Source organism: Rhipicephalus microplus, chromosome X (assembly GCF_043290135.1).
Source record: "Rhipicephalus microplus isolate Deutch F79 chromosome X, USDA_Rmic, whole genome shotgun sequence".
In the NCBI taxonomy this organism is placed as follows: domain Eukaryota; kingdom Metazoa; phylum Arthropoda; class Arachnida; order Ixodida; family Ixodidae; genus Rhipicephalus; species Rhipicephalus microplus.
Window position 1 is genome coordinate 471770409 of NC_134710.1, and position 24630 is coordinate 471795038.

Below are 24630 nucleotides of genomic sequence, written 5' to 3' on the forward strand. Positions count from 1 at the left end.
TATGAAGAAAGAGAGACGGACACGATTTGTCCGAATAATTTTCAGAACATCTTGGTCGTTAGCACCCCAAACCAAGACCATGCAGACAAGTACCAATGCATCAAGCACATCGAAGCCAACGACAAGTTGTATGAGGTGGGAGCATACGAGACGGCCCCGGAACTCACTGCCAAAGGTGTAATCAAAGGAGTTGCTTTGAACGAAAACCCACAGGACATCACCGCAGCTATTATTACAGCCCGAAATCCTACGGCGATTGCAGCCAAACGTCTTGGCAACACCACGACAGTGATAGTCATTTTTGACGGCAGCAGAGTCCCGACGCACGTTATGTACAGAGGAGTACTCACACGCTGTTCACTATACAGGAAACAAGTTGACTTTTGCAAACAATGCAACAGACTTGGGCACTGGAGTGACGTGTGTTGGAGGCCAAACGACAAGCTATGGGCGGGTTGTGGAACGCCTGATCCGAGCGAGGACCACCACTGTCAGCCACGATGTCAGCTGTGCGGCAAGGATCATCCCACGGCTGACGAACTCTGCAAGGCCAAGTTCAAGACATCCTACATCGTAAAACAACGCCAGTGGTTCCGACAACTTCAAGAGACGCTCGAGGAGAACTACCCCCCTACCACCAAGCCAACCGAACGCGGGAGGTCCAAATTCCGGACGAGGGCAACGCCTGGGTCCAGATCAAGGTATTGGTCCTGCGCAACTCCCCGCGGCCACACCACCCAGTCTCCGGGACCGAGAAGGCGCACTACATCCCGTTCCAGATCCCGGTCTAAGCCAAAGGGTGGCAATGGCCATCAAGGGAACCCGGCATTCATGGTGAGCTGGTCAGACGTGGCTAAAGGAACGCGCCCTGAGCCTTCGGGGGAGACTGCGCATAATGTCAGTGATATAGCGGAGCTGAAAAAAGGAAACGCTGAGCTTAGAGAATTGATATCACAACTTACTCGGGAAATTCAAAGTCTTAAAAACTGCACAAATAGAACTTCTAGTCAAATGCGTTCCGCGGCCCAAGAGCGCCCCGAAGAAATGCCAGATAACCGAATGGACGAGGACAGTACCCCACCACCTCTTAAAAGGAAAGCTCAGGTGTCTAATGACAAAACTACGGCGCAAACCTCGAACATTAATCAAACATTGTCCGAAATACAGAAAGCAGTTAAGGAACAGGCAGAGGCAACCAACAACCTCTCGCTTGCAATATCCATGGTCATGAATAGACTATAGATAAACTCGAAGCTAACGTAGCCAATCTCAACCCTAGGACACCTCCGGTACTTCCAGCTACCAACCTTCCGATAAGCACTGAAGGAAATTCACACTTATCTTAGGGCACCACATCAGTGGCTATATCAACTAATTTCATGAGGCCTGCCTCCTTTCACCCTCCTCCCTCTTCGATCGCCAACTCAAAATAGGGAAGCCCAGAAAAAGGGACTTAAGTATTTGGCAGTGCAATTGCAGGAGCTATGAGGGGAAGAGAGCAGTCTTGCAACAACACCTTAGAGACAGAACCAAACCGGATGTTCTAATTTTGCAGGAAACCCATGCTTTAGCTAAGCTACCGGGATATCAGGCGATCGGCCCCCCAACAGGGGATATTAGAACACTAACCACTCTAGTAAGGAAGGGACTCGTAGCAATCTGCCACGACACCCGCATCACAGAAATTGAACATATACTCGTAGAACTTGCCCCTAAAAGAAAAATATCTCCGAGAATGTTTATTCTGAATTTGTACAGCAATCCCACACGCATACGAGAACGCTTCCTTCTCCTCTTTAAGAAGGCCGTAGAAATAGCGGGACCCAATCCACTCGTCATAGGTGGAGACTTTAACGCTCCACACAGTGCTTGGGGATACGGATACACAATAGTCAAAGGAAAAACGCTATGGCAGGATATTCAAAAAACAGGCTTAACTCTCATCACTGACCCCGACTCCCCTACGCGTATGGGAACTGGGCTTGCAAGAGACACCACTCCAGACTTAACGTTAGTTCGTAACGCGGGGACCGCTAAATGGAAAAACACATTCGATGATCTGGGAAGTGATCATCGAATATTAGAAATCACGATAGAAATCATGGCTGCCGCAAAAATTCAGAGACAGATTAGATGGACTGACTGGGATAAGTTTCGGAAAGTCAGAAACGCGAAAAAACAAGACCCTATCAGCAATATAGAAGATCGGATCAAAGATGTCAATAACGACGTCAGCGAGGCAACGCGAAGCATCACTTCAAGTACACCCCTAGAGCAGATTGATAGTCGTCTCGCACACATGTGGGAGGCCAAGCAATCACTGCAGAATAGATGGCGGGGACAGAGGCACAACAGGCCCTTGCGCAAGCGCATAGCCAAGCTGAACAAACAGATCGAAGAACATTGTAAGCAGCTAAGCAAACAGCAATGGGACCAAGTTTGTAATAGTCTCGATGGCCAAATGAATGCTGGTCAGACATGGCGCATGCTCAAACACCTGCTAGACCCAGATAACACCAAAATAGCACACAAGCAAACCTTGCGTAAACTGGTGCACCAGTGTAGCGGCAGTGAGGAAGACATTATCGCTGAGGCTAGCAACATGTACATTCCCGCCATGCCTGTCATAGAGCACGGACCATATTCCGGAGGCCCGAACGAGCTCTTAGATGAGGAGTTTACTGTGGCTGAAATCAGGGCCGCGCTACAGAAGCTAAACACCAAATCTGCACCGGGACCAGACGGGATCACTAACAGAACACTACGGAACCTTGACGACCAAGCCATAGAGAACATCACGCAATATATTAACGAGTGCTGGACCGAGGGCACTATACCAAAACAGTGGAAAAAAGCTAAAGTAATCCTCATCCCTAAGCCCGGGAAACCCCCCGATCTATCGAATTTACGCCCCATATCACTAACGTCTTGTGCTGGGAAGCTGATGGAACACGCTTTTCTAGACAGAATCAACACTTATCTTGAGGAGAACGAAATGTACCCAGATTCCATGTTGGGGTTCCGCACACGGCTCTCCACGCAAAACGCCATGCTGCAAATTAAGCAGCAGATTCTAGACAACAAAACAAGAGCTACCCGGGCGATCTTAGGGTTAGACCTTAAAAAAGCCTTCGACAAAGCATCGCATATGGCTATCTTACATCAGATCTGCCAATTAAGCTTAGGATCAAGAGCGTATAACTATGTCAAGGACTTCCTAACAGACAGAACGGCATCTATCGTAATGGGAGAACTGAGATCTGAGGAAAGGCTTATGGGCAGTGCTGGTACCCCGCAGGGTTCGGTCATATCGCCAATGCTGTTTAATCTCATGATGATAGGACTCCCGGCGCGGCTGAACTGAATATACGGAATACATCATTCTATATATGCAGATGATATCATCATCTGGGCGTGTGAAGGTAGTGACGGAGAGATAGAGCAGAGACTACAGGAGGCCGTCACCACTATTGAGGAGTATCTTGATGGTACTGGCCTCGAGTGCTCGCCAGATAAATCCGAACTCCTCCTCTATTGCCCCACGCTCAAAGGCAGACCACCCAAGGGATACAACCGGGACCGTGCTTTCGAAGAGATCCAAATTCACACCAAAAACGGCAGGACTATTTCTATAGTGCAACAAATCAGAGTCCTTGGACTCATCATCGAGTCTAAGGGTACAAACGGTGAAACCGACAAGAGGTTAGTAACCGAAGTCACCAATGCAATACGGCTAATCAAGAGAGTCACCAACAAACACCAAGGCATGAAAGAGGGTAACGTCATCAGGCTTATTTATTCATTCGCCATAAGTCACATTATATACGTAGCGGCATATCTAAACTGGTATACAGCCGAAAAACTCAAAATCAACGCACTCATACGAAAGGCGTACAAACAAGCTTTGGGCCTTCCAGATAGCACCAGCAACGAAAAACTGTTTCAACTGGGCTTACATAACACTTTAGAGGAGCTGATAGAAGCGCAACAGATTGCCCAGTTGGAGAGGCTAGCCAGCACGCGCACAGGACGGAGTATCCTTGACAAGTTGGGGATAAATTACCATAGGCAACAAGGAACTAAAGTTTCGGTTTCAAAGGTGATCAGGGAAAAGATCCAGGTCCCCAATCTGCCCAAAAACATGCACCCCGAATTTAATCAGGGCAGAAGAGAAAGCCGCGCTAGAACTCTGCTTAAGGCCTACGGCAGAGACAAGGAAGCGTTGTTCGTAGACACAGTGGAGTACCCTAGTCACAAATCCTACGTTCCGGTAGTAATAAACACCGACCGCAAATGCGTAAACGCGTGCTCCATACGCTCGGATAATTCAGAAATCGCTGAAGAGGTGGCTATTGCACAGGCCATAATTTCCCCAAAGTGTAGGTATGTCATCAGCGACTCGCAGTCAGCAATCCGTAACTATGCACGAGGAAGAATATCTCCCGAGGCAGCCAACATACTCCTCCGCAAGGCAAATCTCATATCATCCGAGGAATTCGAAGAAAGGTATATTATATGGTTCCCAGCCCACACCCCGTGTGCGTTGCTCATTCCCAACCTCAACGAGGAGGCTCACCGCGTAGCGCGAGGTCTCACTTACCGCACTCGCAATGGAGCTTCACATGAGGTACTGGGAGGAGATGAGTGTTGGGAGAGGGACAGAATGTTTAGGTTCTGCGACATTATCCAATTCTACCAAAAGTCGAGGCGCAGATTTCCACCACCTAGCTCCACATTAGACAGATCTGAGGAGGTTGACTGGAGGCGACTTCAAACTAGAACATTTCCCAACCCGAAGCACCTAAATCGCATCTACCCCGAACTATACCCAGATGACTCGTGTAAACTATGTAGCATGAGACGCGCCTCCCTAGAGCATATGTTATGGGAATGCACACAGTTAGAGGACGCCAATGCAGTCTCCCCAGAACAGCTTGGGGCGCGGTGGAGAGCCGCGCTGATCAGCTCAGATCAGACAGATCAAATATGGGCCATCCAGCGAGCACGGGAGGCGGCTGAGAGACAGGGTCTCTCCACCGCCCCTGGTGCGGCTTAGGCCCACGCCTCAATCCGCTGGTTAAATAAAGTTTGCTCACTCACTCAAGCGAGTTCTGAGCAATGCTAAAGAGAGAGAAATGTAGAAAGAAAGAAAGAGAGAAAGACGGAAAGAAAAAAGGGAAAACAAAAAAGATAGAGAAAAACTTTCCCAGCTGCTCTAACGCACAATGCCTGAAAAGAAAGAGAGGACTTGCTTTGTGTCGTTATGCAAAAGAGGTCATGCGAAGAAAAGGCATATATCGCCCAATTCAGAGCTCCTGCTGAACCAGTACAGTAGCAAGGGTTGGCGCAAAACATCAAGAGAGGTTCCTATGTGCACATAAAGTCCATTTCACTGTTTTTTATTTTCACTTTATTTCTCGTTTTTAATTTTTTATTTTATTTATTTATTTCTCGTTTTATAGGCGCTTTTTTCTTAGAATATTTACTTACAGTTCCCGCCAAAATGTCTGTCCTTGCGTATTTTTCACTGTTTATTATATGCTATGTTCTTCATCTTTACAAGAGAGGTTTGTTCAGAGAAGACGTAACGGTCGACTCGAGCGTATACAATTAACGCGCACCAGAGACTTCTTGTCACCAACCGAACGTCCTTTTCGTCTGGCACCACCCTGTTTCCCGCTACACAGATGCACATAACTAAATTGCATATATGGTAACATTTCCCTCCGCTCAGACGAAGCCCACTGGGTGAGTGAAACTGTCTCTCGAGGAATAAAGCCCTTCAAACGCGCAACATGGGCAAGTTCAGTTTTTGCAGACCGTCGGCCATTCGAATGGAGACGCTCGATGCGGTAAACTAAATCACTGATATGGTCTATAACAAGACAAGGTCCCACATAGTGCGCTAGCAGTTTCTCGCTCAAACCACGTTTTCTAGTTGGTATCCACAGCAACACTAGGTCCCCGCAATTGTACGTCACGTGTCGGCGTCGGTGGTCAAAATGTCCCTTGGAGCGGTCTTGCGAAACAAGAGGGTGCAAGTAAGCAAGGCGCCTGGCTTCTTCTGCCCGACAGATGATCTCGGATATGCAGGGATCATGGTGGTCCAAACACGTGAAGATGGTACTCAGGGTATGACGGGACGGTCGAGCATTTAGAAGAAAGAAAGGACTGTAGCCGGTAGTTTCATGCTATGCGGTGTTGAATGCATAGGTGATAAAAGGTAGAACACTCTGCTAGTCCTTGTGATCTGATATGACATACATAGACAGCATGTTCGTGAGAGTTCTGTTCGTTCATTCAGTAAGACCATTCGTTTGGGGATGGTATGGCGTAGAGTGCCGAAACCTTAAAGCGCAGATGCGAAGCATCTCTTCCACCACGTCTGCTGTGAATTGTCGGCCACGGTCACTGATTACAGTTTTGGAAGGTTCATGTCGTAGAATTACAAAGCGTAGCACGAAGAAAGACACATCAGCTGCATTTTCCGATGTTATGACAGCTGTCTCGCAGTACCATGTTAAATGGTCGGTGCAGACGACTATCTAGCGATTTCCATAGGAAGACCGGGGAAGGGGTCCAAGGTGGTCAATCCCGACTTGCTTGAACGGAGTTTTAGGAGGAGGCACCGGATGTAATCGCCCTGGAGGAGCACTTGTTGGGCGCTTATGACGTTGGCATTTGTTACAGCTAGACACGTATTGTTCCGTCGTCTGGTGCATTTCGGCCAGTATAATATTTCTTGAAGACGGCAAAGACTTTTCGCTGTGCCTAGATGACCGGATGTTAAGTCATTATGCATATCCTGCAAGACATAAACGCGAAGACTCTTCGGAACCACTAAAAAATATCGTGAGCCGATGATGGTGTAGTTCTTTTTGTAAACTGGCCCGTCTCAGGGGCAGAAGCACGTAGGTGATGATTTTGTTTGGGCAGTAAGAAGTTGTTGTATGGTGCTGTTCCTTTGTTGCTCATCCTTAAAGGTCTTTGTATCGGGAAATGGTTAGTGCAGTGATGCGATGTAGGTGTCGAAGTTGTCCGTGTCACATTCCGTCGTTGGAAGCAGTAGTCGTGAAAGGCAATCTGCGTGAGCATGGCATCACCCACTTTTATAGAAAACCGTGAAGTCATATTCTTGTAGACGAAGTGCACAGCGCGCCAGCCGACCAGATGGGTCACGCAGGTTGACCAACCAGCAGAGAGAATGATGGTCTCTCACGATGGTAAAGAGGCGTCCGTACAGGTAAGACCGGAAGCGCTGCACTGCGAGGACTACTGCAAGGCATTCTTGCTCTGTGACAGTGTAGTTAGGCCCGGACTTGCTGAGCGAACGACTTGTATACGCTACGACGTGTTCTTGGTTATCTAAGCATTGAACCAGGACAGCACCTACACCAATACCGCTAGCGTCTGTGTGAAGTTCGGTGGGAGCCAAAGGATACAATGTCAAAGAATCGAATGGGACGTCAAAAGAAACTTCAACTCCGAAACAGCAGACTCACATTCCGGGGTCCAGTCAAACTGCGCACATTTCTGAAGCAGGCACGTGAGAGGGTATGTGATATTGGCCAAAGCCGGGAATGAATCGGCGAAAGTATGAACAAAGCCCCAAAACGCTGCGCACTTCTTTCACTGAGTGCAGTTGCTTAAACGCCTCCACTGCGGCCGTCTTGGCAAGATCCGGTCGTATGCCTTCTTTGTCGACTAAGTGTCCAAGAACGTGAATTTGGCGCTCTCCAAAACTAAATTTCTTTGAGTTGAGCACCAAGCGTGCTTTGCTTAGGCAGTCCAGCATGAGGCCGAGGCGTGTGTTGTGCTCAGAAAAGGTGCGCCTGAAAATAACTACGTCGTCCAAGTAACACATACACACCTCCCACTTCAATCCACGCAGAATGTTGTTCATGAAGCGCTCAAAAGTTGCAGGCGCGTTGCAGAGTCCAAACGGCATCATATTAAATTCAAAAAGTCCATCTGTTGTAACAAATGCCGTTTTCTCTTTGTCTTCCTTGTGCATTCGAATCTGCCAGTAACCTGACCTCAAATCCAACGAAAAAAAGTAAGAGGCTGATGATAGACAGTCGATAGCATCATCAATCCGTGGAAGTGGGTATACGTCCTTTTTAGTGATCGCGTTGAGACGGTGGTAGTCAACACAAAATCGCCCTGTCCCACTTTTCTTCTTCACTAGAAATACTGGAGCAGCCCACGCGCTACATGATTCTTGAATTACATTTTTCTTGAGCATCTCGCGAACCTGTTCATTGATCACTGCGCATTCTGAAGGTGATACACGATATGGTTTTTGTCCGAGAGGTCTGTGAGATGTCGTATCGATTCGGTGCTTTATACGAGAAGCAGGGAATAAAGGTGGATCGTGCTGAGCGAAATCAAAAATACCGGCATGTTTGCCCAAAATACTCGCCGGTTCATCACGTTGATTGGTGCTGAGTGACCTTTCAATCATAGTCATAATGGCGGTGTCCCTGGCGTGCAGATTATCGCAATGGGTCTTATCCGGAGAATCGCTGCTCTCTGCAAAGTTGGCAAGTGAGATTAATTGTTTTTCACGAATTTCTGCAAGTTTCAGACCCTCCAGCAACACTGTAGGTTTATCAGAGCAGTTAATCACTCATAAACCAGTATACCCTTGCGTAACCGATAGCGTGCAGTTGGGTATTAGAACTGACTTCTTTATGCAACATAGATGCACGGGCTCCACGGCTGCGTCAAATGTTTTCTCGCTTGAATATAAACGGACAACAGGGACACATTTTCCAGACAATGGCAGCACAGTTGTGTCCACTGACACACAAAGAGCACTTTCCTGACTGGGCGAGTTTTCCATAAGCGCTACTGGAACATTGGAATCTACTGTAATTTGTCCTGTGCGGTAATCGACAGTGGCACCACATAGCTTCAAGAAATCGAGTCCCAGAAGAACGTCATGCGTAGTATGAGGGAGAACAGCAAAGTCTGCAACAAATTTCTAGCAAGTCAAACTAACAGTCGCAGTGCAAAAACCAACAGGTTATAACACATCTCCATTCACTCTACGAAACGTATCAGGATGGTCCCAACGAAGTATAGCTTTTCGTCCAAGGAGGCGGGTGAAAACTAAACTCATCACTGACACTGTTGCACCTGTTTCCACCTTCGCCATTGTTTGTACACCACCGATAAGCACTCGAACCTTATTTATAAACATGGAAGCTAAAGGAGGTATTTCTGTTGAAACCGAAGACTGTCCGTTGCCCTCACCTCCAACGGCCGCGCCGAATAGTTTTCAATGGGAGGCAAGGAGTGGCGGCGCCGAGGAGACGGTGATAGGTTGCCGCGAGGGGCAGGCGGTGGTGTCACACTGCGGTCAAAGGCTGGAGATTGGTTTCGTAGCGGTCCTGGGATCTCGTAAGACGTGCTTCCCGGGGATGTCGGTGCTCGTTTAACTCCAGAACGGTTATATCTCAGTGATCGGTCGTACCTTAGCGGCTGCCGGTAGTTGCAATACCTGGAAATATGGCCTTCGAAGCCACAGTTGTAGCAGACTGGTAGAGAACGCTCGCTCGCCCAACCAGTGCTGAGACCGCTCAGCTGTGAAGGGTCGGTGATGAGCTTGCTGAGCGGGGGCTGTCCACCTATGTGGGGCGGGGCTGTGACGAAGGCGTTGGCCATATCGCTGGTCGGCCGCGAACGAATCACGACGTGGCCACGGAGTTCTAGTTTCGCTTATGTCTGTCACACATACCGATGGTTGCAAATGAGTTAATGGCGCCGCCATGTAGTAGGGTGGACTGGTAGGCGGATCAGGAATGGTTTCATGAACCCAACCACCTTGTCGCTGCAGCTCTTCACGTTCTATTGCCCGAATGGTAGCGCCAATATCGGCGGGCGGGCTCACGTCGGCGCTGGCGACCGTTGTCACATTTGCCAGCCTACCAAATTTTGGGGCAATACGACGGGTCTTCAGCTTCTCGAAAGTACAGCAGGTGACGTTGGACGCCGGAGACGAAAGTGAGGCTTTCCCTGCCTACCAAAAAATTGTAGACGTCCTCTGCTACGCCCTGCAAAAGATGTCCAACCATGTCCTCTTCAGATATATATGGTTCTATGATCTTGCAGAGCATCAGAGCCTCCTCTATGTAGGTGGTACACGTTTCTCCAGGAGTCTCAGCTCTTTGAGTCAACGTGCGCTCCGCGCTTTTCTTTTTCAAATCAGAGTCGCCGGAGCATTTCTTGAGTTCTTCAGCGAAACAATCCCACGTTGTTAAAGAGAATCTTCGTGGTTTTCGTACCACATCAGGGTGGTTTTCGTGAAAAACAGCGCGACCTTTCCTAGTTGGTTGGTGGGATTCCAGAAGTTGTATCGGCTCACCTTTTTGTAATGTGTCAGCCATGCATCCACATCTTCTCCTGCTCTTCCCGCGAACGAGCGGGGTTCTATATAGTGATACCGAGGGGCAGCCGGCACTGACCTTTGCGTGGTTGAGAAGCCGCGACTTTCGCTCTCAGCTATGACGGTTGTTGTCGGTGGCAGACCGGCAAGATGATGGCTCCGGTGAAATTCAAACAGCTGTGGCTCTGTGGTTCGTCGACGTGCTGTACCCAGCACCTCCACCACTCTGTTACGTTGACGAGAGGGGTTTATTCAGAGGTGATGTAACAGTCGTTAATGTATTTAACTGGAACCCCAAACATCCATATGCCACCAGCATACGTGGCGTTCTGAAGATGCTAACATGCCCACATACTCCCAAGACCTATGGTTTCATCCTTTGGCAGATTCAAAGCACTTCCGGTACTACTTTTTTTTCTGGTCCATGCAGAGCAATTCTGTTTCATTCGCAGATTGAGACTGCTCCCTGTATGGTCAATTGGCATATATGGAGCAGCTCCGTTGCGAGATCCACTTCACGGAGCAACTTTTTCTACTATGAGAAAATCGGTGGATTCGACCAGAAGTAGAAAGCGCACCGTGCCTTGGAACGGTGCCAACTTTGGCCCTGCCAACGAACGCCGGTTGCGTCGGTTGCGCCTTGCGTCGGAGCTCACGTTTTGTTCGCGTAGAGTCACCATGTGCAGCGTGCCCACTCATGCAACAAGAGAACGCGTGTATCGCGTTCCACTGTGACCCTTCCATTTGCTCCAGAGGGCACGCGCGTGTTCCATTGATAGATTCTACAGTGTACTAGTACACTGTAGTAGATACTTTCCTGTTGCTCTTCGCCAGAGTAAAGTGCTCGGGTGCAGACATCATCAGTCACTCCAAAATTGCCAATCGATGCCACCATTATTGTTTTCCTCGTGCAAAGCCTATCGGTGCCATGTGTGGCGAACACAATATGCTTATACTGCAACCACAACAGTTGGTTTCAACGCGAGAAACTCGTCACGGCGTGGGCTGTTGCGCGCTAACGATGCGTGTCAGCGAGCGGCTGCGCCATGGAGGAAGGAAAAACTTAGGAGAGGTCCTGACGTCACTCGTTATAAAGCCGTGGTGAAGCCAGAAGTCGGCCATATTGACTGGGCAATTTCTCCTCTCTTGTTTACATCAGAATGTAAAGCAGAAAGTGCGACTCTCTCTCCAGCTCGGAAAGCACGTGGGCTACGAAGCTCGCGTGTCGTGACGATCCGAAACCAATGTAACGGGGCTTAACCCTCTGGGCCAGCGCGAAACCTTCGCGAAGTCATTTAGTCCGAGTATTAACAGCAAGTACCAGCTTGCTGACAACGAAGCAAGTACAAGAGAACGCGCGCTAGATCCCACGAAACACAAGAAAAGCTAAAAAACTTCCGGTAATTGTTCAAAAAGAATAGTCCAAAAGCATATAAGAAGTCTTGTTGAGATCTTATTTAAACTTGAGCCGCTTGAAAACCTCCTGTAGCTGTGCTAACGCCACGTTATTATACGGCTAGAAAACTTCTAGCAAGAAGTCTAAGAAACGCCTTTCTAGATTTTTTAATAAGATTTGTAAGTGTTTTTACTGCCCTTTCATTATCAGAAGCTTAGTAAACGTCTTGCCAAGATTCTAAAAAGACTTTTGCTAGATCTTTCATCACCTTTTTTAGGCATTTATTTTTCATGCAAACCATCTCTTTCAGCGTTTCTCGTAGTTCATTTGCTGCACCATGTCAGCGTTTTACAATCGGTGCATTTAGATGTTCACTGTCGAGAGTGACAAGTAGGAACAGCAACATAATTTGGCATCAAGTTATTGCTGGGACTATTCTAATCAGCAAAATTGGTGCCATAATTGTTGAGCAATAATTAGTGACTGCCATCTATCATTACGATACTCTGTCTTGCTTGGAGACAAGACGGGCTTTTGAACGTACACTCTTTATTGTTTCTGGTTTTGCCTGGAATGCATTTACTGCATATCCAAAAGTAAATGCAAAATCTCAACAAATCTTGCTGCATACTTGTGACCTTTATTGAACATAACAATGACTGCACACTTTGTCCCAAAACTTGCATGCTTTATATTACCTATAATTATACAAAGCGATTGAGGGGCTGGCCAGATTCTTGGTCCAGGAGCCTGCACACATACGAAAGGCACAAACTGTTCTCTTTTAGCGGACTTGTATCAGTGCAACGAAATTTTGATGGCTAGCTTAGCAAACACATTGGCCCAGTAGCAAATATATAAAGGTAGAAAATTTGTTACAGCCAAAAAAGAAGCAGTCGAACAAGCTATTTTTTCTCACCCCTTAATTAGGTATGTTAGAACCATGAGTAGTTGAAATTAATAGGTTTCACCACAAATCTGTGTTTAACAATCAAATTGTGATTTTAGCAACACCCTGCATTCTAATTCAAACCCAAAATACTCGCACAAAAGACACAGTGAAGATAAAAAGGCTACAATACTCCAGAATGCCTTCTGTCGATCATCATTGACAATGTTAGACATGGTTAGGTATCACTAATATATTACAAATGGCTAGGTATTGGCGAAGTTAGATATGAATAAGTAAGACAATAGAAAATCACTTGATTGCACTTGCAGCAATAAATTTGAGAAGAGAATGAAAGAAGATTAGAATAACAATAAAGCTAAATATTCAGCCAATATTAGAGTGAAAATAAAACCATTGATCTACTACAGCCTTACTGCAATGCAAAAAGTTCAATTTTAGGGGAACTGAACATTACAGTTAAATTAAACATGACTTAAAACCTTAGAAAGCAGCATTGACACATTCAGAGACATGCTTTGTGCTTGTAATAAAGTTCAGCCTTAAGAACAGAAAACTGCCTTTGCAGATAAGTTATGTGTCCAGGGAAACACAAAGTAAGACAATAATGCTGCCAGCTGCCCAATCAACTAAGCATACCGATATCTTGGTGCCTACAATTAGTGGGTATGTTTGCATAGAATAGTTTGTCGCAGTCGTGTTTCTAGATACTCCCACTTGGAAAATTCTTCGAGCATGTCTATGCTCTGAGATATTTCACTCAGAAGTTTATTGCGCCTTTCATGATTATGCATGCAAAGCAGCGACGATCACCAAAACATTCCTCCCTGGTGAGACAAGCAGTCAGTGCTTGCTGTTCTAGCCGGTAGTAAAAAGGTAACCATTATAATGCTTGTCTATGGCTTCGATCCATGATCAGACTATATGCGGCACCTCAGTGAGTAGTAGCTGTGTGCTAGTGCTCACTGTCCTGCATGCATAATGATACAAGCCACAACTATACTTTCCGGTGGGATATCTTAGATCAGGCATGCCAGAATTCTTCGGACCTATGTAGAAATGTGACTGGCTCAAAATTTTAATACGTGCATGGCCGCCTGCTGCAGTCACTAATTAGTTCGTTATTGAATCTTAATCAAGCGCACGGCTGACAGTGATAACTATTGTTGCACATTGTGTTCTACTGCACACTTAGCTATCTGCAAAGGTGGATTTTACACACACAACTCACAGCACTGACTTATTTAAGGAAAACAAAAAACAAAAGGCTTCATATTGAACACCCCGAACATGCGAGCTACTTGAATACAGCAACCAGGTGGCTCAGTGAAGTTCTCTATAGATAGAAAAAGGAAGCCATGCGCAGCTGCTGTACATTAATAGCCAGCTTTTTCATGAGCCACCATTGATGACAGGCTTGTCTGGAATTATTTCCCATTCAGTTCGTCGAGGTTCAAGCATAGGCTGCAATGGAAACAGTGAAAAAACAATTTAGTGACATGTGTCTCTTAGAAAAACTGAATTTGTCAGTATATTTAAAATGATTTGGAACAATGTGTCTTAAAACAAGCAGGATGTACACAAACTAGTGATATTACAAGCAAAACTTTCTTGATGTTTTTGGCGACACAGTGGCAACTTTATGAAAGAAAATGCAATTTCCACATTGCAAATGTGTCAAAACCATGCTTGAATTGCACTCGTGCATAGTTCGTTGAAAGCGAATTCAATGATACCTTAGCACATACATGATGGTATGCACTTTCATCAAGTATCCGTTGCAGGTAACCTGTTATTGAGCATAAATTTGATTTCAAATACAACAACTATTGTAGCTTTCTTTAGGCTGCTCACACTGGGACATTTATACCTACAATGTCATCAATTGGTGTCAATAAATTACTATTGTGTGCTGCCAAATTATGGTCATCAGTTTCAATGATTCTAGTTGACTAAAATGGTAGTACCCCTCACTCAAGCACCACAGGCTGTAAATGCAAAAAAAAGATATAAGGCACCCATCTTAAACTACACACCATCCCAATAAAGCATGCAAGCTTCTGCAACGATCTCCGGGAACCAGAATCTTGGAAGCTATTGACTGCGATTTAGCAATAAGATTTGATGAAAAACTGATTTCCAAATTTGTATGATTCTTTCATTGCCAATAGCTTGAAAACTTGCAGTCTATGGTTGTTATTCTCAAATAAATACGGTGTCCACTTTTACATTTTAACAGCAATACATGCACGACTTATACATGCTTACCATAATTCATAATATTATCGCGAGATTTGAGTGATAAATACAATATTGATTCTGCACATACCACAGATTCTTTCAACATCTGTAGCGCATGCCTAGAAAGTTTACTGTCAAGCTTTTCATTAATCAGAAATTTTCATTGGAGGTGGGGCTATAAACTATTCATACTGTTCATACACGTAAAAATGTTTAGCAAAGTTTCAACCCAAAAATTGGGCGTGGTGCATAAAAGATTTAATGAACCAAATCAAAATACAAGCACAGTGGAAACAAGCAGAGTAAAATCGATGGTGCTCGAACGCGTGGACCTATGACTGAATTAGTGCTCGCACAGTAACGTAAAGCAATTTGACCACATTTAGCCATGAAATAATCATTCTAAAATACAGTTCCGGATAAGCGAATTGCTTAAAATGCACTGATTCAGGCCACATGAGGCAACCTATGTTGCTGGTGTATACCGAAAGTTAGAATTTTACCAAAGGAGCTGCATGAACACTTAAGTGTAGGTGCAACCTTCGCGAGCCCTACCTAAGACGATGCAACACGCTGCACACGAACACGCATCAACTCGAGTATCACGGTAGTTTATAAAGACGCGTGCCGGCACGGATGCACACACTGGCATACATTCAGCCACTCGCAAGGAAAAAATTTAGAGACGCCAAACAGAACCTTGCAAAAACTTCTCTGATAGTAGTCATAACGTATAAATACTGATTGATTTGTGGGGTTTAACGTCCCAAAACCACCATATGATTATGAGAGACGCCGTAGTGGAGGGCTCCGGAAATTTTGACCACCTGGGGTTCTTTAACGTGCACCCAAATCTGAGCACACGGGCTTCGACATTTCCGCCTCCATCGGAAATGCAGCCGCCGCAGCCGGGATTTGAACGCGCGACCTGCGGGTCAGCAGCCGAGTACCTTAGCCACTAGACCACCGCGGCGGGGCTAACGTATACATACTGTAGCTGTATAAAATGGAACGTACAGCAGATCAAACTGCCCCAGACACGTTCACTTCAATAGCGCACAATATGAACAGGCATCAACGCCTACAGCTAACAAACGCCCCAGAATTATTAAACAAAAATAGTGGTCTCTCGCGAGCAGGGCCCCTTTTCACCACTGCCGACAGAGGGGGACAGCCGCCATAACTCTACTTGAATCTGCCATCGAATTCCCGCTACGCTTGCATGCTTCACAATCCACACAAAAGAAAAAAAAACTTGTCCGCGCTTAACTTCGCACTACTTTGCTTTTACACTCCTGAAGTGCTACAGAAAAGCTGGGTCCCCATGTAAACAAAAGCTCACTTATCGTGCACCTGGTAGGAAAAACATGGTGAGTGATAGCAAAGCGCCGACAGCAGCAGTGTGGTACATACCTGGCGAGTGCCCCACGATACGAACCCACACGTATTCGCTTGAGTATAGAGCATCTTCGTAATCAGTAGCACTGGCAACACAAAACACGAACACAAAGCGCAAGCAAGCTTTTGAAACACGAGAGAAATCGACTCGAACCCGCTCCTTCAAGAGGTGACTGAGCGGCCCGTAAACACGTCCAGACAAGTAAAATTGCTCTAGCCGCGCAGGCGCACACCACTTTTGCGCATCCTAATTTCTTAATTCTGACTACGCTCTAAAGCAAAATGGTTTTAAAAGGGTGTGTGGTTCGTCCTTTTGGGGACTAATGGGGATGCCACAACCATTAATCCCTTTAAGGACTAACGGCACGGGTCTAACAGTTAATCCCCACTGACGAGCTCAAGGGACTTGAGCTCGTCAGTGGGGATTAACTCGTCGTCACATTTACACCTTAGTGAGTAACCGTTAGTCCCACAATTCACATAAAAGGAAAAACACTTAGTCCTCACATTTGCACGTTGTAGGGCAACTATTAATCCCGTCATTTACACTTTAACGGGTAACCGTTTGCCCTCACAGTTGCACCTCTCCGGACGAACGGTTGATCCACTCAAATACTCCAATCGGGTGAACTTTTTGTCCCCAGTTCAAACATTGTTGTTTGTGTATTTTTCGCCAGGCCTAATATTTTATTCGCCTGCTTTTTTGCGCAGTGAGCAACAGATTGCGCAGAAAAGAACGAGTGATAATGTAGTCAGCCACCTATGTGTTACTGCTTTCGCAGTCATGGCAAAAAACAAAACAAAAGTGAGACATCGAAATGTTTTATTTTTCTACATAGACATAAGGCTTCTCTATTCTCTTCAGTGAATTCATGGTGACGTGTACAAGTCCAGTCTTGTGGTCAAATCTTGTTCATTTTTCGGGGAGCTCCTCCGACGGAAGCGATAGATGAAAGGCATTGCAGACACCAGCGCACGCAGCCTTCTGCCTGCTGAGTTCCCATGGCTGCACGTACAATATTATAGTGAAAATAGTTAGACACACGTGACAGAAGATGAAGATGCACGCATATGACAAGTACGTGCACGTTAATATAAAAACAAGCGTTAAAATATGACACACAAACAACTTTACCTTCACATCTCGCACAGTTCTTCTGAAGCTGCTCTGACGAAAGAGATGGATGACAGGCATCGCAAACGCCAGCGCACACAGTCTTCAGCACCGTGTGTGCCCACGGCTGCACAATAAGTATGTAAAAGAGTGAGTCACACATGACCGAGGATGAATACAAATGCGCATGAGAAATACATGCAAGGTGAAATCAAAACATACGTGACATATGACATGCTAATCATTTCGCCGTGCTGTCACACATCGTCAAAGACTCATTTTGATTCCCGTAGCACAAAAGCTTAGGAACGGTGGCCGCAGCCACAACTCCGCGAACCACCATGCCGCTAACAAGTCGGCGAGTTCTAAGTGAGCGACGTCGTTCAGCTCGAGCAAGCGAACGCGAGACCAAAGACAGCGCTGCACGCGGAGTGTCTGCCGCCAGCGAACTTCGAACAGGAGAGCTAGCGTACGCTTGGCCGCCACCACGAACAGTGCCGAGCTAGTTTGGAGCTAGCGCTGATGAAATCGACGCTAATGCGGCCCTTTTCCACAAACTCGAGTCAGTGCAGCGCGCAAACGCGAGTCCGCCGCCGCGGCCAACGGACGGCACCGAGCTGCTTGCAATCGACTGGCGGAAAAGCCAGCTGTAATAGCGACCGATTTTCAGTGAGTTCCAACATTAGCGAAAGCCCCGCCAGCCCGTGCTGGTGCACTTACAGCGCGCGACATACTACAACCAAGCTCTTTACGAGAACCCGCAACCTGTTTACGACGACCCCCAACACAGCGACGAGGTCTGAACCCAATATCGTCAGCCCGGAGCTCATCGCGGCGTGCGAAGACAGGCGAGCACTCGATGAGCGAGCGTACGGGAGGCCGACGGCAATGGCGGCCAATTTCTAGGCAGTCGCAAAGCACAGGCGAACTGCAGAAGCCGAAGCTCACCTTCGCGATGCCTTTCGTGTGTGTGATATACAACTCGACCGAGCCCGTTGCCGGCAAGCGCGATCCGCATCGCATACGCGAAGTAGAATAGAATAAAGAATGATTACTTGCCTTAGAATCCAGCGCTCTTTTCTGGCCTTAGTCCGACTGAAGTATATATCCGATAGGCCTGTTGTCTTCTTTGTTGCCATGTGTTGGTCGTGACTATCTTGAACCCAGATATATACAGCGCAGCGTGGTGACGTGTCGAGACTTGCTCCAGACTTCATGGGTGCACCAAAACGTAAAAGCAGCAGCCCGCGCTCATCCAAGCGTACACACAAGCACCACGCCGTAATTCTTAGATCGTTGAATTCAGGCGGCCGTGGTATAGCACTCTGAGCGCGACTCAACGCGATCGTCGCTGGCAAAATACGGGGAAAGACTGAGCCAGCAGAGGAGGAGAAGGGAAGAGAAGGATGGAGGGTCACCTTGGCAACGCTTTTCGCACTGCCTGTAATCTCCGGGCGGTTCATCCCTTTAGAGCGTGTTTGGAGACTAAGTGGTTTTGCGTGGCACGCTTCCCTCTGTGGTTGCTCCCCAATGGTCTATCCGTTCATCGCGCGTGCCTATTGGACTCCGTTACTCCTTTTTCGGGTAATTTTGCCTTAGAGTGTAGAGAGTTCAATTATTACATTTTTATATGTAAAAATATGTAAAAATATATATTACATAATTATGTAAAGGGAATGTTATTTTGGTTAAAAAAAGAAAGAAACGTAGAAAACACCCCTGAGACCTCCTCCGCGAATTCTACCAAAGTTCTGGAAAATAACTTTTAGTAAACGATTTGAAAAAGACCTTGTAGAGAGAGTTTTCTGAACATCTAAAAAAGTTCCTTTGAAAGACGTTTATTCAACGTCAAATATTAATTATACCTTGATGTACGCATACCTTTCTAGACGTTTCGAGAAGTTTATACGACGTTTCGTGTTTCTTGGGATATGCACTGACAACGGCGAGTGTTTTCACGTCATTAATTCAGCAACTCTACAGACAATACAATCAGTCATGCGCCTTCTACGGTTGCATTAAACCACGCGGCTCACGCGGCGCAAGGCCACTGCGCCCGTAATCCGCGTGAAACCTACCGGCATCAGCATTCTGCGACCGCGGTGACTTTGAGCACGGTGCAAGTGACACTTGAACGCGGTTGCTCTGACGCTGAGATTACAACGCTGGGTGCGAGTATAACAAGCAGAACGTAAAATGTGTCTTAATACGCACATGCAATTTGATACTGTACACATACTGAACACGAAACTACGTATGTGTACATGGTCCTCATTACGTCTTGCAAGGCACAACAATTTGGTTCGTTGCCACAAGCAGGAGCACTGCCCAACCATCACTGACCTGCAAGGCATTCGTCGTCGTTCCGCTTCATCGCGGGGCCCAACGAAATTTCGCTGAACACTTGAAATGCTTCATCCGCGTCATTCGCCACACAACACATGAATATGCTCTCGTTTTACGCACTTTTCAGACCCCGTGGTGGACGAAAGGTTTCGTAAACGTTGCTAACAGTACAGTAACTGCCAAGAGAACACTGCGTAACTAATAACGCTGCGCAGAGCACGGATATTGTCCGCCATGGCGCAGCACAGGACCTGCGGAGGCACACATGCAACCGCCAGCCGCGGCCACTCACTGCTAGACCAGCTACACTACGCAACACGTAATTATAGTGTACTAGAATTACACTATAAAGTAACCATAGCAACGCCGCCATTGTGCCGAGTGAATATGGAGCCATGATGTCATTTCCACCACACTTTTCACGTACCGCGCCGTCTTAGCATGCCCTCTTCTATCTTTCTTTCTTCTGTGGGCTGCGCCCTCTGGAGGCTGTATCGTAAACTCTTTCAGCCTCGCCATGGCCGGGCTAGACTGCACCTGCGCACTCCCTTTTAAACAAGCGCGCGCAGGTGCAGTCTAGCCCGGCCGTGGCCTTTCCGCCTCATTCAGGACACTAGGAAAACCTTTCTAGCCAAAAGTATGGTTCCTAGAATATGTTGCTAGTCTGCCGTCTCCACGCCGTTTCTATGGAAGGCCGCGTCTGCTCCTATGATGCATGCTTCACGGTCATGGCGCTCCGATCGATCGCGGTGCTACCTGGCCCACAGCGCATGAACTAACGCACGGACGCGGCCGGTGGCGTGAGCCACTATCCGATCTAAAGGGCACAGCCGGATACATCCATCCATCCATCCATCCATCCATCCAGCGCCGTGACCACGTAGCATGCATCATCGGTGCGGACGCGGCGGAGAGCGGCGACGGCCGACTAGCCAGTATTCCAGGGACCATAATAAAGTAACGATAACTCCTCTCTACTCCTTCTGCGCCGGCGTTCGCTCTCTCATTTTTCGACTCTGGCTCCATCTACGCGGTGCATATCTAGCAGATGCTCTCCGCGTTCAACGCTGTGGCCGTGAAGTGCTCGCGCTCGTCAGCTAGTATTTCGGTGAGATTTGTTTTTCATGGAAACTCATAACTGACTGCCACAACACAACGAGAGGACATCGACAGACGGACAGACTGAAAAATATTATTGGCAAGTGTCTATGCAGACAGACAGACAGACAAAGAACTTTATTCAGGTCCTGAGGAACTGCGTAGTAACGGCCCCGTTTAGGGGGAATCCGTAGCAGTCGCGGGCCGCTCCCACGTAGGGACCGGAAGACCGTGGCCCTCCGCCCTCTCGCAGGCCCTCTGAACAGCCCGAAGTTGAACCAGGAGGTCGCCGCTGTGAAGGGCTTCCTCCCAGTCCTCTTCTTTGTTGAACTCTGCGTCACGTAACGCAGGACATTGCCAGAGCATATGAGGTAATGAGCAATACGCCTCACCGCAGTCTGGACAATGCGGCTCGATGTTGGGCGAAAAATGGCTGAACCGGCCACGCGAAGGGAAAGACCCCGTTTGGAGCATCCTGTAGGCCGATGATTGCGGTCGCGTAAGTTTAGGATGAGGAAGTGGAAAAGTCCTCCGAGATAGATGATAATGAGTCATGATTTCGTGGAAAGTGAGTAGCGAGTCCCTGTATCTTCCGGCGTCCCCGCCTGCGAATCTGCCGGGACCGCCGCGGTGAGCGATACCTCGCGCACGGTCATGGGCAAACTCATTGGCGTTGGGGACATCAGGATGTACGTTGGCCCCCATGTGTGCCGGGAACCATGTTATGGTGTGAAACCCGGCAGCCCCCTCACAGCCGAGGATGGCCGCTGCCTCACGCGAGATCGAGCCCGAGGCGAAAGCCCAAGCTGCGGAACGCGAATCTGTAAAGACATTAGGACGCGATGGGTCCTTCATTGCTATGGCGATGGCGATTTGCTCAGCCACCATTGCCGAAACCTTTCTAACCGAGGCAGAGCATAGGAGTGTGCCACTATGATCGACCGAAACCACTGCGAAGCGATCCGAACGCCCGTACTGGGCTGCATCGACAAAGGTCGCGAGATGCGGTCTGTTTGCAACTGATTTTAATAAGGAACGGGCCCGAGCTATGCGGCGCCCTACATTGTATTGTGGGTGGACATTTCTTGGAAGTGGAGCTACCGAAAACGTGCCTCTGATCAAGGGTGGTAGTGTTACATTACGCTGGTTAGTCGCCGTAGGACCGCAGCCTATGGATTCCAGGATGCGCCTACCAGCCCTCGAGGACGATAGTCGCACGACCTGAGCCATCTGCTGGGCCTCTATCACCTCCGAGAGGGAGTTATGCATGCCCAATTGTAGGAGCTTCTCGGTGCTAGTGTGGATAGGCAAGCCTAGAACTCGCTTTATGCTTTTGCGCAGTAGTGTATCAATTCTTGACTCTTCTCTTTTGGACCAGCGCAATGTGGAAGCGACATAATTAATGTGGCTCATGAGAAATGCATGATAGAGCCGAAGGAGATTGCTCTCGCTCAGCCCACCCCTGCGGTTCGAGACCCTGAGTATGAGCCTAAGCATGTTCTCCGTCTTGGAGGTGATGCGGGCTATAGTTCGTGAGTTGCCCCCCTTGGACTCTAGCAGGAGTCCGAGGACCCTGATGGAGTCCACCCTGGGTATTCTCTGCCCATCCCGTGTGTATAAAGCTATGGGAATCTGTTCTAAAGGAGTGAGGTTCCTCAGTCCTTGTCGGGTGGGTCTGTATAGTAGTAACTCAGACTTTGCCGATGACAGGCTCAGGCCCGAACCGACTAGAAAGTTCTCCGTGATGTCTAATGCCTCTTGGAGCGCCTGCTCTACCCCGGCGTCGGACCCTCCCATGCACCACACCGTGATATCGTCCGCGTAGAGAGCATGGTTAACCCCGCGCACCGTAGCGAGTCGCTCCGAGAGGCCCTTCATGGCAATATTGAAGAGTAGAGGAGAGATAACTGCCCCCTGTGGGGTGTCTATGCACCCCCTCAGCTCCTAGGACCACCGCGCGGTATCACGCCACGTGTACGCGGCCAGGCACGCCCTTTCACGGCAATGACATCGACAGCCCGAGTCACCGCAGCAAGCTGCAATGCCGGGTGAGGACTTCGAAATGCTGTTGCGCTTGGGTGGTGGCGAGAAACAGCCACGCGTCACGGCAGCTTTTATCGAACTGTTGACGGCTGTGGATATATATTTGCGGAATGACGTGGAGAGAAGAAGAAAATTGGCAGATACTACATACAGCGGGAATCGATGATATGCGAAGTACGAATAAAGAAGGCTGATCGGTCACTTTAAAGTCAGCCCAACGTTACGAGGCTGACGTAAGTTTTACCGTACATGGCTTTCATATGTGACGATTATCATGTTTTGTCGTTTCATTTTACCTTCGTCCTTCTATTCACGTCACGTGATACCAAATTTGGTATACGTGGAGATAGCGAAATGGCCATGAGCGCGCTATGAGAGTAGCATGTAGTCATGTTTACATGACACGCATGTCATGATTATCATGTTTGGACAGTTTATTCACCTTCGTCATTCATTCACGTCACATATTAAGAAATTATGTGTATGTGTAGCTAGCGAAATAGCCACGAGCGGGCTATGAGAGTAGCATGTAGTCATGTTTTACATAACACGCATGTCATGATTATCACGTTTGGACATGTCATTCAAGTTTGTCGTTCATTCACGTCACGTAATACCAAATTGGGTATATGGGAAGCTAGCGAAACAGCCACGAGTGTATCATGAGCGTGGTATATGTTGTCATGTTCTTCAATGACACGCATGTCATCATTGTCATGTTTGCACCAGTGAAATACTTTCGTCATTCATTCACGTGGCACGTGATACCAAATTTATTATATTCCAAGCTGGTGAAACGACCACGAGTGCATCATGAGCGTGCCATGTAGCCATCTTTTTACATGAGAGGCATGTCATTATTATTTTGTTTGAACGTGTCATCCACTTTCGTCGTCTGTTCGCGTCACGTAATATGAAATTCGGTTTGTGTGAAGTTAGCGAAACGGCCACGAGTGCATCATGAGCGTGGTATGTTGTCATGTTCTTACATGACACGCACAGCACGATTAGCTTGTTCGGACGTGTCATTTACCTTCGTCGTCTATTCACGTCACGTAATCCCAAATTTGGTATATATGAAGCTAGCAAAATGACCGCGAGCACATCATCAGCGTGGCATGTAGTCACGTTTTTACATGACACGCATCTTATGATTATCATGTTTGCACCAGTCATATACGTTCGTCATCCATTCTTGTTCCGTAATACCAAACTTCGTAATATGGGAAGCTAGCGTAACGACTGCGAGCGCACCATTTGCGTGGCGTGTAGTTATGACTTACATGGGATGTCATGATTTCCACGTTAGTGTCTGTAACTTTTGTTCGCCATGTGCAGTCATGTCATCCCATACCCATTTTGGAGCATATCATGTCGACAAAAGCACTGCAAGAGCAGAAGGGCCATGAAATGAAAATTATGACATTCATGACATACATATCATGCTTTTCCTGTTATGATTAGTCGCTTAAGCTTGTCGTGCAGCCATGTTATGCCATACTAATTTTGGTATCGATCCCATTATTGAAACGGCCAGGATTGCTAAAAGTTGTAGGCGGCTCTATATATATATATATATATATATATATATATATATATATATATATATATATATATATATATATATATATATATATATATATATATATATATATATATATATATATATATATATATATATATAGGATATGGCA

At 47.2% G+C, this 24630-nt stretch overlaps 1 protein-coding gene across 3 annotated transcripts in view; it reads right to left on the bottom strand.

The window, feature by feature from the left end:
* The window catches only part of LOC119160815 (endoplasmic reticulum transmembrane helix translocase), a 520848-nt gene that overhangs the window by 384634 nt on the left and 111584 nt on the right, over positions 1-24630 (bottom strand). The gene's annotated exons all lie outside the window — the stretch shown is intronic.